This window comes from Malaclemys terrapin, chromosome 8, assembly GCF_027887155.1.
Source record: "Malaclemys terrapin pileata isolate rMalTer1 chromosome 8, rMalTer1.hap1, whole genome shotgun sequence".
NCBI classification, from domain to species: Eukaryota; Metazoa; Chordata; order Testudines; family Emydidae; genus Malaclemys; species Malaclemys terrapin.
This window is the reverse complement of record NC_071512.1, coordinates 92178675-92196168: the sequence shown is the minus strand read 5'-3', so window position 1 is coordinate 92196168 and position 17494 is coordinate 92178675. Positions and strand designations below refer to the sequence as shown.

Here is a 17494-nt window from a genome sequence, read left to right as displayed (position 1 = left end):
TACATATCCAGTTACAAGAATAAGGGCTCAATTATCTTGAACTAAATACAATTCTATCTTGAAAAGTGAATACAAATAGTATTTTGAGGTCCTACTTTAGTTGTGCTTTAATTACTTCTATATCAAATTTGCTTAGTGTACAAAGTTAAAATCTTATTTCTAGTTATCCTCTGTACAAATACCACCATATGATCTGAGAGTCAAGCTAGATTCTCTCCTCCTTTCACATCACCAATAAAACAAAGTTCTGGGGGCCAAATTATGCTTCATTTACACCTGTGTAGTGCTATTGGCTTTTACAGGGATTGTGTTTCTATAACAGAATATAATTTGAAGAAACCAGGACAGCCCAGGTGTACTGAGAACTTAATCTGGCTTTGCCACTTTTTCCCTTTATTACTAACAACTATGCATGAAGAAAAAAGGATCATTTATTTTTCAGATCACAGGTTGTGGGGCTGAATGCGGTTATTTGCAGATCTAGCAGTTAGAAAGAGACCTCCTTTTACCTGTAAACTAAGAAAACTTGATATGCAAATCAGTGAACCACAATCAACGCAGAGTCTCTAAAAATGACAAGTTTCAGAGTAACAGCCGTGTTAGTCTGTATCCGCAAAAAGAAGAACAGGAGTACTTTTGGCACCTTAGAGACTAACAAATTTATTAGAGCATAAGCTTTCGTGGACTACAGCCCACTTCTATGTTCCATTCTATATGCATCCAAAGAAGTGGGCTGTAGTCCACGAAAGCTTATGCTCTAATAAATTTGTTAGTCTCTAAGGTGCCACAAGTACTCCTGTTCTTTTTTCTCTAAAAATGGTATCATGAAAATCACCTTTTAGATTTTAAAGAATGCCAATGTTCCTATAAGTATTTCCAATCAGGCCAAATTCTTAATAAAAATGTATCACCATATAAAAGGCCTTAAAAGTCTTCTTACAACTCCTCCCCAATTATGGGGCGGGGGAGAAGGTGATTAAGGGAGCTTTAAGAGTGGAAACAATCATGTAGGCTGCCTGATCCCTAAATAGCTTTTATAAAAGGGTATTTGTCCTCTCCAACAGGCATACAAATTAAAGTTACAAACTCTTATAATGAGGTTTCCCTGTACAGTACTTTGTTCCACAGATGTGCACTACAACATAAACCATCTTTGTAAGGTAAGTCTATGCAATTAAGTTCTACCAGTACTTAGCTTTTTCTTAAACTTATCTCACTGAGCCTATGTTTGGCTCATTTAGTCCTGCAATCTTATGTGAATATGTACTCAATGAGTAGTTTCACTGAAATCAACAGGAGCAAAATTATTCATATGCGTGTTTACAGAACTGGGGCCATAGTCTGAACTGTCTCATATATTTTCATTAAACAAACCCTTGCTTTTTCAGTATGAGTGAGGATTTGCATAACTTTGGCAAGCCAGTTAAGACAAAATTAAGGTAACAAAAATGCAAAACCCTTAGTCTTTCAAACTTTCAAGAGAGTATAAATGTGTATATTTTCAGTATACTCACAGGCCAGTTAGGGATCATTCACAGATAGTGTAGGGCTTATGCCTTAAACTTGTGAAGTTACACCAAAATCCTATCTGACACTGCAATTTGTCTGCAGGGATATTTGCTGGTCCCGAACAACTCAATTATATGTTCTGAAAAGCAACTAATGCATATAGTTGTGGCTCCTTGTTAATTTTTTAAGTCTTATCAAAAAGGGGGCCAAATCTTAAAAGTTTCTTTAAACTACATCTAGTTTACCAACCAATTCTGTAAAATCAGTAATGATCTTCTGCCCATGCTTCAAACTGTATGGGCAATTAATAGTTTTAAATGGAGGGAGGAGCTTGCTAGTTAGTTCTGGTAACATGATGGGCTATGCTTTAGGGTTTTCTAAAAATAAGATCATACTGGTCCAAACTAGTAATGTTGCTAACAAATTACACATGGACTGTGAAGCAAATATAAGGTAACAGGTCCATTTTAAAAAGTAAATTAGGCAGTTCAGCTCCAATGTCTTATTGAACGCCAATAGCACATAAGCCCCTAAATGCCTGTATCATTTGAAAATGGGACTTAAGACTGCTAAATCATTTATGCCTTGCAATGCTGAGCTGAGCAACACCTAAATACCTGTAAAAATCTGATTCCAAGTGCCTAGCAAACCTATTTCCTCTTAATTCTTTTCCCAGAAGAGAGCAAAAAAAAATTTCTTTTTAATTCCTTTTCAAACACACTAACCTACTTCAATTAAACATCAGAAAAGACTTGCATGGTGGGGGGGGGGGAGAAGAGAGAGATCAGACCCACTTCCAGGTACTTTTTGGGTTGGGATCCCCCCTGGATACAACACCCTGAAATTTTAGATGTAAACTGCTGAAAATGTGAAGTTAACCAATTTTAAAACCCTCTGGCTGTGAAACTGATCAAATGGACCATGAATTTGGCAGGACCCTATGCATAAGGGATGAAGAAGTCCTAATAACAGCCTGGCTGCACATAAATGTAAAATATTTACCAGAGGAAAATTTAAGAATTCTATGTCATGCTATCCCTATGAAGGGAGATCCTGTCAACAGGCTGGCAGGGAAGGGATTAACACACCATTTTGTGAGAGGGAAGACCACAAGTACTGCACCTGTGTGAAGAGCTTTACCAGTTAGTAGGGCGGGGTTAGCTTTGTGGAACCAGTTCTGCCTAAGCACACAGAGTTAGAGGGTTGCAGTCTTGTCTATATAAAGAAATGCCAGATTAATTTAAGTCATGGTTTTGCAGCTATTTAGCTAAATGCAATGCAACTTTGTATGGACGTGTACATCTGTTTAAACCTAGCATACATCAGTTCAACTTGCCTTGTTCTGAAAACTAGACTTACGTGATGTAAATGTCCACACAAAGTTTGCATAGTTAGCTAAATCAGTGCAAAACAACACCTTTAGCTAAACCAGTGCAACTTCTGTATTTAGCCCAGGACCAAGTGTAGTAATGAGGAAGGATCTTTAGGAAGAGGACTGGAGCTGATGAAAAGTACTGTATAGGGATTCCTCCACTTCTTTAGAACTTAGCTAAAGCAAGCCACACCTTTAGCTGAGGGAAGCCCTGTTGTAGCTGTATTTGATCACTAAAGAGACAGGACAGACTCAATATTTACCTTTCTGTTTCACAGTAAAGTTCACTGCAAAGGTGTATAAACTCCCCTGCCCCTTCTTGTTCTAACCACCCTGTCATACATTGTGTATTTATTGTCAAATAGCTATGGAACCATTTTAATTGCACATATAGTGCCAGATGTCTTACAGACAAGCATGAAGGCAAAACAAAGATAACTGAATGAGAGAGCTTACAGTGTAAATCATGGTGTTGTATATTACTCCTGGGAGCATTCTGCACCAAAAAATTAAAAATTCTGCACACTATTTTAAAATTCTGCAAATTTTGTCAAAATAACACTACATAATCACACCACCTTCCATTATTTCAAAATAGCTGTCGGCAAGTATGTCCGTAACAATACGGACACACACATTTCCCCAGGAGTATAGAGGAACTGGGTTGTTGTAGGGGTTTCTTTAACTGTTTCTCTGTCCCCTTCCTCCACCAGAGCCCAGCTGGGTGGGCCAGACACCTGTAACCCCTCCCCCATGAGCCCACCTATGGTGCCCCCCAAGCCAATACACCCAAAAAAAAAAACCCTCCCCTCCTGCCCCAGAGCCCAGCTGGGGGGGGGGGGGGGGTCTTGCCCAGATACCATCCTCTCCCTTCCCCCCTGCACTGCAGGGGGCAGGGGGAGAAATTCTGCATGCACATTAATTTCTGCAAAATTCTGCATTGCACAGTGGTGCCGAATTCCCCCAAGAGTAGTATATTTATTCCTCTCAAAGGACATCCAAGTTCAAATTTGCTTTGTCAAGAGACTTTTTTCAAATTGCCAAAACAAAAGAAGTCAAACTATGTTCCACTGTCTCTTGGTATATAAACACAAGCAGATTCACTAACTGGAATATACAGGAGCATTTTATTGATCTATGAACCAAAACAGAATTTTCCTCTTTCTAAGTGTATTGGCTCAGCAGTAGCAACAGGAGCAAAAATTCCTCTTTGTCAATAAACAGATATGACCCTAAGGCAAACAGGGATCAGAGAGATGTTGAATAGGAATATGTTGGTTTTTAGTGTCATTTTTCTGACCACAGCCGCACTTTCTGGAAGACGTGAACTTCGAGTATCCTCTAGTGTCGAGATTTTTTTTAGATATTAAGAGACTTTCTAAAAAAAAAAAAATATCAATATTTAATTTTTAAAAGTCAAATAAAAGGCAATTAAGCCATCCTTTGTCTGCGGGAGTCAGGGATTTTTGTCTTAGAGATTTAGTTATGAAGGCCATGAAGTCATAAGATCACATCAGAAGAATCTGAGTCCATTAGGAATGTAAACCACTCTAATGGAACTCCTCATCACAGGGAGGGAGGGGAAGAAGTGTCATGCTATAGTTCTAGAACCATAGGTATATTTTTAACAATAAAATCAAATGCTTATACCTATGTTACTCCATCTACAATCCTCAGGACACCATACCAGGACAAAAAATGCAACAGAGAAAGTGGAGAAGTTGGGAAGGCTTATATGTTGAGTGAGCGTTAGAGAACAAGTTGTTGTCCACGGGAACGATCATGGAACGAGTGTGTTTCTAGTGGGGTTCTGCAGAGATCGGTACTAGGTCTGATGCTATTCAACACTTTCATCAGTGATTGGGAAATAAATATACAAACTGCTGATAAAACTTTGCAGATGACAGACTGGTGGAATGGTAAATGAAGACAGGGTAATCATACCTTGATAAGTAAGGCTCATGCAAAAAAAAATGCATTTTAATACAACCAAATGCAAAGTTAGACACCTAGGTAAGAACAAGGAATGCAGGCCATAGCTACAGAATGCTGAAATAGCCTCTCATTCCTGACATAGTTCAGTATTTCTACCACTTCCTGAGTAAACATGAAAGACAAGGAGCATGTACAAAATGTATAACTTGGATTGAACAAATGCCTGCCTATAATCATAGCTGATTCAAATATATTTGACGGTTGAGTTTTCCTTTTTCTCATCGTGTAAGAGGCAATCCGCTTGAGTAAAGGCATATGCCAGAGAAACTATTACAGTGTAAGTGGCTACATGACACGTATGTGGCTTGGCAACACTGCGCAAACAGCAAACAGTGCAAACAAACAGACCTCAATATGAAGCAATCCAGCATCACGTAAAAGGGGACACATCTAGCTTAAGCACCTGACTAATGCCTGGTAAACAAATATGTCTTAGTCCAAATAAACGTTTTCAGTATGATCTTAAACTCTGCTGAAAAGGGGAAACTGGACATAAGTGACTGATGGATGCCAAGCAACAGCAAGTTGTTAGAATCATACAGGTGCCCAAGTTCTTGAGTTGCTATTTTAGTTTTAATGTGTTTCTATGTGCTGCAAAATGTCTCTAAAAATGTGAGACTAAACCAGTTAGTCCTGTGAGTTTCACCTTCTTACAAACTCTGCACAGAGTCTAGGTTTGAATATCAAGACAAGCTAACTCAAAGGAAACAAAAGTTAAATTTTAAAGTGTCAAATCTGTCTCAAATGACTTTTTCAATCACAAATCCATTTGTTCCACATTGACAAAACTGGATATGGATTTTCAAAAGTTCCATCTGGGAGGATGTACCAACACCACATCACTATTTCCCTGAAGGATACTTAAAATTAGAATTACTAGCCGTGAAGAAACTGAGGCAGCAAATGTCAATAATGAAACAATTTTGTGTACATGGTCTTAATTCTCACCTATGGTCCCATATATGCCTTTATGGAAAGTAAGTAACAGTACGTAACCATGGCATGTTATGCAACAAGCTGTAGAACTATAGATTTATCAATCACTTATTAAGATGAGTTAAGGGAAAGATTTGGATCTTAATCCTCTGGTTAGTAAACACTGAAATGATAATTTCCAGGCCTGCACTTGAGCACACAACCAAATTTTATAAACAGATGATTATTATAACATTCATAATTGGCTGAAAAGCTATGAATAACCATTTAAAGGTAACAAGCAAAGGGAGAGAAAAAGTGGTGTTTTGTTTTTTTTTGTTTTTTTTTTAAAGCAAGCCCTGACACACGCTTTCTCTAGCAACACTACATTATTTTCCTACAGTTTCCCCCAAATTGCTATGATGTCACAGTTCAGGGCAACTGTAACACTACAGCATCCACCTTGTCACTGTGGTTGTTACCATGCATGGGAGGTAGCCACAGTGGAAAAATCTTAGTGGGGGGGAGGAAAAAGGCCTTCGGTGACTATGGAACTAGTGAAACTGACCAACAGGCAAGAAAGTACAAACTAAGCGAGTAGAAAGGTCTTTTAGTCAAGACTGTTTAAAACTTTGATACCTACTGAATATTGAACTGCCAATATTAGGTTGGCATAATTACAACACTCAGGAGTGTGAAAAATCCACACCTGGCGCGAGGTAGTTAAAATGACCCAAGTCCCCATGCAGACAGCACTAGGTTAATGGAAGAATTTGTCCATCAACTTAGTTACCGCCTCTCGGGGAGGTGGATGACCTATGCCGACGTAGTGTCTACACTCAAGCACTGCAGCATTGTAGCTGAGCCCCTGTAGCATTTCAAGCATAGACAAGTTCCAAGTCTCAGAGGGTTTATCTACACGGCAAGCAGTATCCCGCAGCAGCAAGACTCAGGCTCACGCTATAGCACTAAAAATAGGTGTTTAAATGTTTGGTTTGGGCTTGGCTGCTGAAGCCCATCCCCCTCCTTAGGCTTCAGAGCCTGAGCTCTAGTCCAAACCCAAATGTCTACACAGCTATTTTTAGTGCCATACTGTGAGCCTGTGTCCGCAGACCCAGGTTCTGAGGCTAGATAGCAAGCAGGACCCTGCAGCAGCGAGACGTATCCCAAGAAGCCCAGCTGTCAGATCTGAAACGTCAAAGGTTATGTAGAGGTATTTAGTTTCAGTCCTTCTATCCTACTCTGCTGTATCCAACTCAAGACAGGTGAAATAAAATAAGCTTAGCCAGAGAATTTTAGTGTGAGAGAAAATCAGCACAACCAACCCAATAGCTCACGCCAACTCTTGGTTTTAGGTAGTGGGAGAAGAGAGCTGGGAAGTACACTGCTGTTCTAGGCATCCTTATATCACCTGCTCAGGTTAGGTTTCAGGATAACAAAGCATAGACGCTGACTCTGTGAGTGCTCTGAGGCTGGAGCACCCACAGAAAAAAAAACTAGTGGGTACTCAGCACCCACCAGATCAGTTGTTCAGCAGCTCCTTCCTCTTCTCTGCCCCCCCCCACCCCCGCTCCTCCTGGAGGGACGGGAAGAGGCAGAGCGAAGGGGAAGTGTGCTCAGAGGAGGGAGTGGAGCTGGGGTGGGAAAAGGCTGGGTGGGGGAGGAGCAAGCGCAAGAAAAGGCGGGGCTAGGGTGGGGTCTGGGGGGGCGGAGCAAGGTGGAGTACCTCGGGGTGGGGGGAGGGCTGAAAGTCAGCACCTGTGTCACAAGGAATCTAAAATATTAACTGTTTAAGAATTACCACACAGTAGCAAGGGCACTTTTTTTTTTTTTATTTCAAATTAAAATACAAATCAACTTTCTATTCCTTTTTTGCAAGAGGATGAGTCTGATTCATCCTATGTGAATTAATCAAAAAACAATACAATTACAGTGGGACAGAGATTGTTTTCCTGTTTGCTACAGTGGAAATGGGTATGGGTTCATTCTAAGTATTTCCAGCTAATAAAAGTGACGCAGTTTGAAAAATATAGTTTCACTTGGAACACTAGCAAGTTAGTTTTCACCAATTTGGATGATGATTAATAGAGGATGATGATTAATGACGACCACTAATAACTAATTTTAATAAAAGATCTCAATTCCCTGTAAATTCCTACTATGCCAGTTGTCACAATGGGTGAACAATTGGTACTACCCTCTACAATCCCAAATGCCATTCATTCTCAGAATATTTCTCAGAATGGTTCTGCTAAAGTGATCCACAATGAAAAGGTAGTGATACTTCAGTTGTCATTAGGGTTCAGAGTCACTAATCCATTTGTATAACAATAGCTGTTAGAGGCTACAACAGTTTAGGGTTCTACTGTAGTAGACACTGTACAAACATGTATAGAGCTCTACCAAATTAATGGCCATGAAAAACGCACCACGGACCATGAAATCTGTTTTTTTACCCTATTCTACACAAATTTCATGGGGAAGGGAACAGATTTCATGGGAAGACTAGCATTTCTCAAATTGGGGGTCCTGACTCAAAAGGGTGTTGCAAGGGGGTCACAAGGTTTTATGGGGGGGGGTCGCAGTATTGCCACCCTTACTTCGCTGCTTCAGAGCTGGGCAGCTGGAAAGCGGCAGTTGTTGGCCAGGTGCTCAACTCTGGAAGCAGCAGCGCAGAAGTAAGGGTAGCAGTACTGCAACCCTCCCTACAATAACCTTGCAAACCCCCACCCATTCCTTTTTGGGTCAGGACCCCTACAATTACAACACTGAAATCTCAGATTTAAATAGCTGAAATAATGAAATTTACTATTTTTAAAATTCTATGAACGTGAAATTGGTAGGGCCAAAACATAGTATTAGACAGTCCCTGCCCCTAAGAGCTTCCCAGTGTTAAAGCTCCCAGTGGGAGCTTTTCAACATCAATTACAGTCAAGCACCTAGCTCCCACTGGAAACAAATACACGAGAAAGGTGCCTAAGGCCTGTCAGATAGTCAGAATGCAAGGAGAAACAGGCACAGAGAAGTGACTTGCCCAAGGTCAGACAGCAGATAAGTTGCAGAGCCAAGATCAGAACACAGGTCTTTCGACTCCCCCTCCAAGAATTAACACCCCATTGGTAAGCAGAGGATGCAGTATACACCTGTTTCAGGTGTTTCAGTCAGTATGCAGACTCAGGGAGACCAGAACTACATCTGTTTATATTCTTAAGCTTAGTTAGAAATTAAATTTAAATAGGTCAGAAGCCAGACACATGTCAGTATGACATACCATTGAGTACTGGACAAGCCAAGTCCAACAGCTGACACGTTCCTCCCCTTTAAGTAAATCACCACATTAAAGTGAGTAAGATTCCAAATACTTAAAGCACAAAGCTATCAACTGTCAGTACCTGCTACCTTTTGTTAGCCTGCTATGGAGTATTACTTGTTTAACACCTAGTTAACATTAGGCTGTTCTTGCTATTTTTTGGCGCTCAGCAGCAGTACAGCTGGATTAGAACTGTGACCTGTTATTCTGGATCACTGGGGCTTCTCTGTTACTCACTTGTGCTAAAAATCCTCATCTCTCATATCAACATGGAAAAACTAATATCCAGTTAGGTGAAAGAAAATATAATGTTCTTATCCTTCAATGGGCATTAGAGTTACCAGATCCTGTGTAAACATTCCCTTTGAATCTAAGGGCCAGTTTCAAATATGTTCCTATCAAATAAAAAACTGCAGTCAGTACCCACTCATTTGTTGTCACTGACTTCTCAACCACTTCTTAGAACATCAGGGTTGGAAGGGACCTCAGGAGATCATCTAGTCCAACCCCCTGCTCAAAGCAGGACCAATTCCCAACTAAATCATCTCAGCCAGGGCTTTGTCGAGCCTGATCTTAAAAACCTGTAAGGAAGGAGATTCCACCACTTCCTCCCTTAGTTCAGCATAACTTGAACTTTGTCTGTTAACTCGATCCTATAACTTCCCACCCTTTCCTTTCCCCCATTTTATCTGCAGAAAAATGAACAGTCCAGCAAAAGACACCTATTAAAAAGATTAACAAGTGTTAACAGATTACTTATGATACAACTCCTATGAATAAAGAGATGTATATTCATGTCAATGTTGGCATCCGAAATATCCAGACAAGTGCCAACTGTGACAAAAACAAGCTATAAAGAGGATGACAAAAGCAAGATATGAAAAGGCTCATTTTTGTATTGCTCTAAATGGAATTTGTTCTTCCAATTATTTCCTCCAGCTTACTATTTTTTTCCTATTAGTTATTTATTAGATAGCTTACTACCCTACTTAACCAATCAGAGAAAGCATGCTATGTGAAACACCATTTACTTATCTGGTGAACTTCTGTAAAGCACTCAGAGATTTTGATGAGAAGCAAGGAATGAATGTCTTGATAAATTCCTTAGAAATCCATCTGGCCTCTGAGGGACACAGTCCTCTTGAAAACCAGTAATTCCCTCCTGCAAACCTGCCTATGAGACACCCTGTCAATCTGTGATTTTTTTTTTTTTGTTGTCACTTTCCTAGTTATTCTACAAAATTCTCCTAGTCTGTGAAAGACTCATATAAATGGACAAACAGAAGGAAATGTTGAAAGTGACCATACAAAAACTACTGTCAAAACCACAAAGTAATTTAATGGAATAATTTTTCATGTCTAATAACTGTAGGTATTGTAACAGCAAGTTTAAAAATAAAAGTGTGTGTGGGGTTGGTTGGTTGGTTTTGTTTTTGTTTTTTTTAAATCTTGTCACTTTAGGACTATTTTACTCCTGAGTTCTCAAAATCCTACCTCTTGAGGTTCAGGTACCTCTTCTTTTGTTTGTTCTATTCTCCTAGTAAGATGGATTTTGGTATCCTTCAGCCCTTTAAAAAGCTTTATTGCTGAACAGAGCAAGCAGAAAGCATTATAACTGTCTGAATCATATGTTCAAAACACTGAAAGCACTTTGCTATAAATGCAGCAAGTGTTTGTTTGCTATTACCCAGACCTGAAAAATCTTAACTGCATCCTGAGTACTCTAGAGATTTTATGGTTGTGTTTACATCCTGAATACACCAAGGATTTTATTATTGCATTAAAGCTTATATTGTTCCTGTAAGGAACTGCAACTTTTGGAGAGGAAAGGGAAGAGAAGCTCAAATGCTGCCAATTTATCATTCAAAAGATTATCTTCTCCTCCACATGCATACAGCTCCTTAATACTGACGGGCAAATATGCTTCCAACTGTTCATTAACTTCCAATAGATGAGAGATGGGGCCAGAACCAAGACCATGGGTCCAAACTCCTTTGAGATCAGCATCTAAACTTTGCAGTCTAGGCTCCTCTCTATAAACTAAAAGAGTTGGTTTATAAACCTGCTTTTTAGGCTTCATGAAGAATACCAGTAAGCTAAGACCTATTTTGTCATGTTTTCAGTGTAAAATATGTTTATCTTCTCCAGCTCAGGCTGGATGTACGATCAAATTCTGATCCTTACTTAAAGATACAAATTTCTTGCCCCTCTGTATATTTTTTTTTACCTGCACTTATCAAAATAATCTAAACACCTTGCTGTTTAGAAACATTCAGAATAAACTCTGAGGTAGGATGTCTGAGGACTCTCTTATGGAGTTTCTCCAATTCTGTGGAAGTGGTGGGGAGGTAATACTATCACCAATAAGCTGGAGAGCCCACCCTCAAACTTGGCAGATCCCCAAAGACCTGCATGGATTCTAGAGGATTTGGTTCAACACTGGATCTGACCCATGGCACCCTTCATGCATCGCCACCAAACTGTGGCAGCATGGTGATCCAGAAATCCCTTTGGATTGCTCTGAGGAAAAAAGAATACAGCTTAAAAGGGTAGGTAGGGGGATATGTGCATCCCTCCTACTCTTCCCTCTGTGTAGACCTCTGATTCCAGAATCTCCCTATAAGGTCTTGAAGAGAGTATTATGGTGGTGGCTTATACTTCTACACAGGAAGGGGGAAGCCTGCACATGGATTTGAGAGAGATCCAGGCACTGGCTTGCAACACTATAAAATGCACTAACATTTCTATATCTTTTACAAATTACTGTTGATCACAGCACAAACAGTCTTTGTGAAAGTACCCTTCCCAATAAGTATCTTCACTCAACCAATAAAGAACCCTGTGTAACTGTAACTTTCATTCATCCTAGCTGTGTGGAAAATACTTCCAATGGTAAAAGTACAAGAGTATTAGAAATCTTATTGTGGATTTCACCTTTCTGAAGTAAACATAAGGAGACTAATAAAACAAGGATTGGTTTGACTTCAAAAGTTCTGTCACCTCTTTTCATAACATGTCAAGAAAAATTCCCAATAAATGCTTTGTTTTTCATTTTGCAATTTAGACACCAGTTTGTTTTCCTATTATATATGTGATGTGGCTTTTACTTCCTGCATTTTAGCACTATTTTAATAAAGACCATAAACAAGTTAATTTGGAAATACTCAACTGTTCCAAAAATCTGTTAATATTCCTAATTTCAGAATCAGATTGTCTTTTAGAACCATATTTTAATATGAATCCTCTTTAAAAGTAACTAATATCTTATTCTTTGAATACTGAGATTTCTTAAATTTAAATGAAATTAGAGATTCTTTCCAGTTTTAAACACGTTTATATTCTTCAGTAAGTAATTTAAACTGTTTAATACTTTGATTATTTAAGCACAGGATAGTAAGTGTTGTGGTTTTTTTGTTTGTTTGTTTTTCCCTAAACCCTCCTAACAAAAACTCTGATGTTTGTGGACTTGCTCTGTACAAGATTAGCAAATTCTTCTTACTGGAATTAGATGAAATGCTTTGCAACAGGGTGGATAAAAATCAATGATTTTTTTTTTAAATCAAAAATTGATTTTTTTTATTTAAATTGGATTTTTTTATAATTTTTTTTTTCCTCAAAAAGCAATCTAAAGATACATTATAGCTCAAAGATATCTCATCATGGAATAGGGATTGTAAATTCTAATTCTATAGTATGAGACAACATATTCATGTAATGTTTAAGAAAAATTTTGTAAATCAGTTCCAATAGTTCGTAGATTAGGGACCCAATCTTAAGTGGTTCCACAGGCTTCTGTATAGATTATTTAGATTAATCTTTCTACTACCCAATGGGACTCAGTGCTCAGTCTAGAAGATACCATCAGAGATGCTTAGTTTTGCAGTTCTCAAACTGTGGATTTGTGTCTCCAGAGGTAACATGTTTGTTAACAGCAAAAATGTTTTTAATATATAGAGGTGAGAAACAACAGACCTCAACTCTATTGTCCCTCTGCAAATTTGTGTACACAGAGTCAATCCCTTACCTCTCTCTAAAAGTTCAATGAATAGAAGATTGTTGGAGGCAGAATAGATCTGGACAAGGAGAACAGGTCTGGAGGTAAATGTGAGAAGCGAGGGACATATGCTTGTTTTGTTAAAATATTATATATTTGCTGTTGAAGAAAACAATCCAGAATACTTAATGTTGTTGTTTTAGTTAAATAAAACAATTTATAAATAGGATATCTCCATTAATTTTATCTCCTAGAACTGGAAGGGACCTTGAAAGGTCATCAAGTCCAGCCCCCTGCCTTCACTAGCAGGACCAAGTACTGATTTTTTTGCCCCAACTCCCTAAGTGGCCCCCTCAAGGACTGAACTCACAATGCTGGGTTTAGCAGACCAATGCTTAAACCACTGAGCTATCCCCCCAATTTTAATTTAAATGTCTGTCTGGTTATGTTGTTCTCCTAATACAGCATGGCAAGAAAATCCTCCAAAATTAATGATTAACCTGTTGAATTGAAGATAGTTCACCTCCCAATGACTTCATAAATATCTGCTTCAAAATGAAATAACCAATCATTCATTTTCTGATATAGCTGTAAAACTAATCTGAAAAGTTTTCAAAATAAAACACCGTTTAAAAAAGTATAGTATGTACCTTCTAAAAATGAAACCTACATCTGTCTCTGAGTTGTGAAGATATGTATTAAGGTTGTAACAACCAACAAGAATGCAATTTTATGTAGAAATTCATGATTAAATTGAGTTTTCCTAACTAGTGATTTAAATCATGATTTAAATCAATTTCATTAAATCAAATCCACCCTGCTTGCAAGTATTGTGAATCCCAACTGGAAAGTAGATGGCATTTGCAAAATAAAAAAAAAAAACTGTGGGAATATGTGTGCAAATGATATTTTAATATTCCACATTTGATACCAGTCTAATCTCGTTTATGACACAAGAACCATAAATTCTTTTTCTAATCTTCCAAAGTTATTTGAATGAATGTACTGCTCCAGACTAGGTAATCTGCTTTGTATTTATTGGCACCTGCCATATAGTACAAACTGAGCTCAAGGTGCAATTTCCTGCACACTTAAAAGTGTGTGGAGGAAGTGCCTACCACTCCCCATATATGGTCACAATAGAACTTAGTGCACATTGTACACTAGTGATTAAGCAGCATCTAAGATATGTCATGGTACTCAGCCAGAGTCAGGGAACTTGTACTTTGATTTTGCCCCAAAACAGAAGAGCCTGTATGAAGTCTCTTGTACAGAAAATGTAACTTGTCCAAGCAAGCCTCTGGAGTTAAAATTACAAAAAAAGTTGAAAAACTCAGTCAAAATACCTGGTGAAATGTAATACATAGCTCAGTGTAAACCCAATTCTTGGTTGTAGATTGAGTAATAAGGGGATTCAGTCCTGCATAGCTTATAGATACCTTGAAATAGTTCTTCAGGCATTGTAAATGTGGAGGATACAACCAAACACCCAATTTTTCAAATAAAGGATTCTAATGTATGCTTAAACCTTCATAAGATTGGTGCTATTTGTAACCAGACTGAGTTAAAGCATTTTTCATATTGAAAGACAGCTATGTAGTCTCTGTTCTAATCCCCATCTACTTAAGCATGGGGATTGACATATTTTACAATTAATCATTTTCTACGTCTATAGTCTACTACTAGACCCTTAGTACATGTATTTTTAAAATAGTCCCCTCCTAACTTGACTATAGTGTTTATACTGCTAAAATTGATAGTTCATTCTGTTAGATGTTTGGGATGCAGGTACGTGGATGCGGCTGAAGATCAGATATGACGTGCCAGTTAGGCAACTCAGCCATTCTGTCTCAATGCTTGCCCAACAAGAGCTAATTCAGACACTTTATAGTTACTGTCTTTAAAATACACAATAAAATAGAGATTATGAAGAGTGCCAGGAGAGACCATCTTCTCTTTAACCAAAAAAAGGTACACTGGCAGTGACAATGCTAACTAGGGCCCAATCCTGCAAACATTTTGTAATAGGATTTGCCAGATCTGGCCCTTAGTCTGCATAGGTCAAACCAAAACTAAGAGTAATTAGTTGTGGAAGACTTGTGATCTTGAAATTAGTTAATGTGGGTCCTTTCTGGTTTGTGCATCTCCACCAAGAAATTCTTGCATTTGTAAAATTCTACTCCAGCTCGCATCAACAGGCATTTTTATCTTTTTCATAGCTTTGTTTCAGCTAACAGATTTTTTAAAAATTCTTTTAAAAAAATATTCAGCTATTGCACTATAAATTCACCTAATCTAAATTAACTTTCAAGTGTAGACAAGCCCTGAGTATCACAAGGGACAGGTTTTGTGAGCAAAAAGGTGCCATTTTTTACACATCTTTCCTAGTACTAAGGAGCACTTATCAAGATTGCACTATTTTGTATCTTCCAATGACACTAACCATGCTGATACTTCTGCAAGATATAACTTTGCTCTTTAGTGTAATGATTTGATTGGTCCTATGGGCTGAGGAGATAAACTGTTTTCTTAAATGGAATTTCAACACTTTCAACTATCACAACCTGTAACAGGAAGTAGCAAATTTAACAGGTTTTTCTAACATCAATACACATGGCATCAAACAGAAAATTAACTGAGTATGAAGGGTGTAAACATCTCAGAGATGGGAAAACTTGGGTATTGTCAACACTACCAAGATTCCTGCCCACAAGAGTTTGGAGATATAGACCTTAATAGGTTGCATTCTTATCTAAACTTCTCAACTAAATGTTACTTTTTAGGGTGCTTTTACAGTCAGTCAAGCGTTGAGCCCCTTGTGAGCTTCTACCTGGACCACACCTATTCCTTTCTGCAAAGGACAGTTCCTTTTTCCTACTTCATGCCTAACGTTGCAACTTGTATACTTCCTTATTCTGATGCATCCTGCACTTATTACGATGGCTTGTCTTCCAAGTCAATATTTCGCACAAGTTACAGCTTACTTGCCCCTCCAACCACCCACAATGTTCCCTAAAGTACACATCTGCAGGTATCACATCTAGTCCAGATCAACTGCATGAAGACGAATAACTGCAATAAGTACCGAACATCCAGCACTAATTATCCCTATATATTTACGCATATCACACAGAAGGGGGACAGGGGCGAAGTTTGATCCTTCTCGCTGCATTCTGGTTACTGGGATGTGTGAAAACTAGCCCGACTAAGAGGTTGGGTGGGGGGGAAGCTTGCCTCAAATACAACCGCCTGGAGAACACAGGATGTGCTTGCATGATATAAACAGGATGTCAGCCATATCGCTTCTGGCTGGGCTGTGAAAATCCAAATTGCACAGGCAGCTTTTTTTTTTAGGGAGTGGGAGATATTTAACTCTTGATCTCCCAGCTGAAAGTCAAGGCCACACCAAAGCCCCCTGCCACCCAGCGCAGCCCCACTCCTGCGCCCCCCGCTCTGCGGACCCCTAGCTGGAGGCTCGCTCTGTCCTGGGAACCCCCCTACGCCGCCCTGCCTGGGCTTCCAGGGGCAGCCCGCGCCATGGGGCAGCGAGCGCGGCCCGGGGGGCGCCCGGCCTCAGGCGCGCTCCGAGTCCCGGGCTCACTCACCGCTTCCGCGTGCGGCTTCCAGGCGGCGGCGGCGACGACGGGAGAGTGAGCGGGAGCCCGGCCGCCCCGCTTCGCTCACTCGCTGCCCCGCATGGCCCCGGGCCCGAGGGGCTCCCTGTGCGCGCGCGGGGCGCCCCGGGGACGTCGGCGCGCGAGGCGAGTCAGGCAGGCGAGGGGAAGATCGAGCAGCGCTGGCTCCGCGGCACCCTCGTCTCCTCCTGGCTCGGCGCAGACAGTTCCCCTCAGTCCCAGGCTGTCCCGCGGGGGCCTGCGCATGCGCACGGCGTGTGCCCGCTGCCTTAAGGTGGACTGATCCTTTCCTCCCGTCCCTCCCGTCCCTTGTCACCTTCAGCCGGGGAAAGACCCTCAGCCCCCACGCTCAGCCTGTGGGGAGGGACCCCCCCGCCAGGATCGCCCGCTGCGAGGAGGGGCGGAGCCCGGCGTCCCAGCCGGGCCACTCCCGCAGGTGGCGGTCCCCTGGCTGTCCGGCTTTCGGGTCAAGAGGCCGCCGAAGCAGCTATAAGGAGCCCACGGGCGATTGCCGAGGGCTGACAGGGCGCTTCAGCGCTGAGCACAGCCTGGGGGCTGCCCTGGTGGGCTTTGCAAGGGAAGGCTGGTCCCCACTGGTTCCCCAGAGACCAAAGAGCCTTGCACAGCAGCGCACAAGAGGAGCCGGGAGATTTCTGAGCTCTAGGGTTGAGTATTTCTCGCACAGGAGGCTGGTTCATCAGGTGCACCAATGAGTCACTAATGAACAATATGTCACTCCATAGAATTCAGCCTGAGATGCTCTG

General features: G+C 40.4%; 1 protein-coding gene across 2 annotated transcripts in view; it reads right to left on the bottom strand.

Moving 5' to 3' along the window:
* The window catches only part of JAK1 (Janus kinase 1), an 85562-nt gene extending 68606 nt beyond the window's left edge, over positions 1–16956 (bottom strand). For both annotated transcript variants that reach the window (XM_054037563.1, XM_054037564.1), the window contains exon 1: positions 16701–16956. The gene's annotated coding sequence lies outside the window, so the exon portion shown is untranslated. The remainder of the gene's footprint in view (positions 1–16700) is intronic.
* Between the last annotated feature and the right edge of the window lie 538 nt (positions 16957–17494).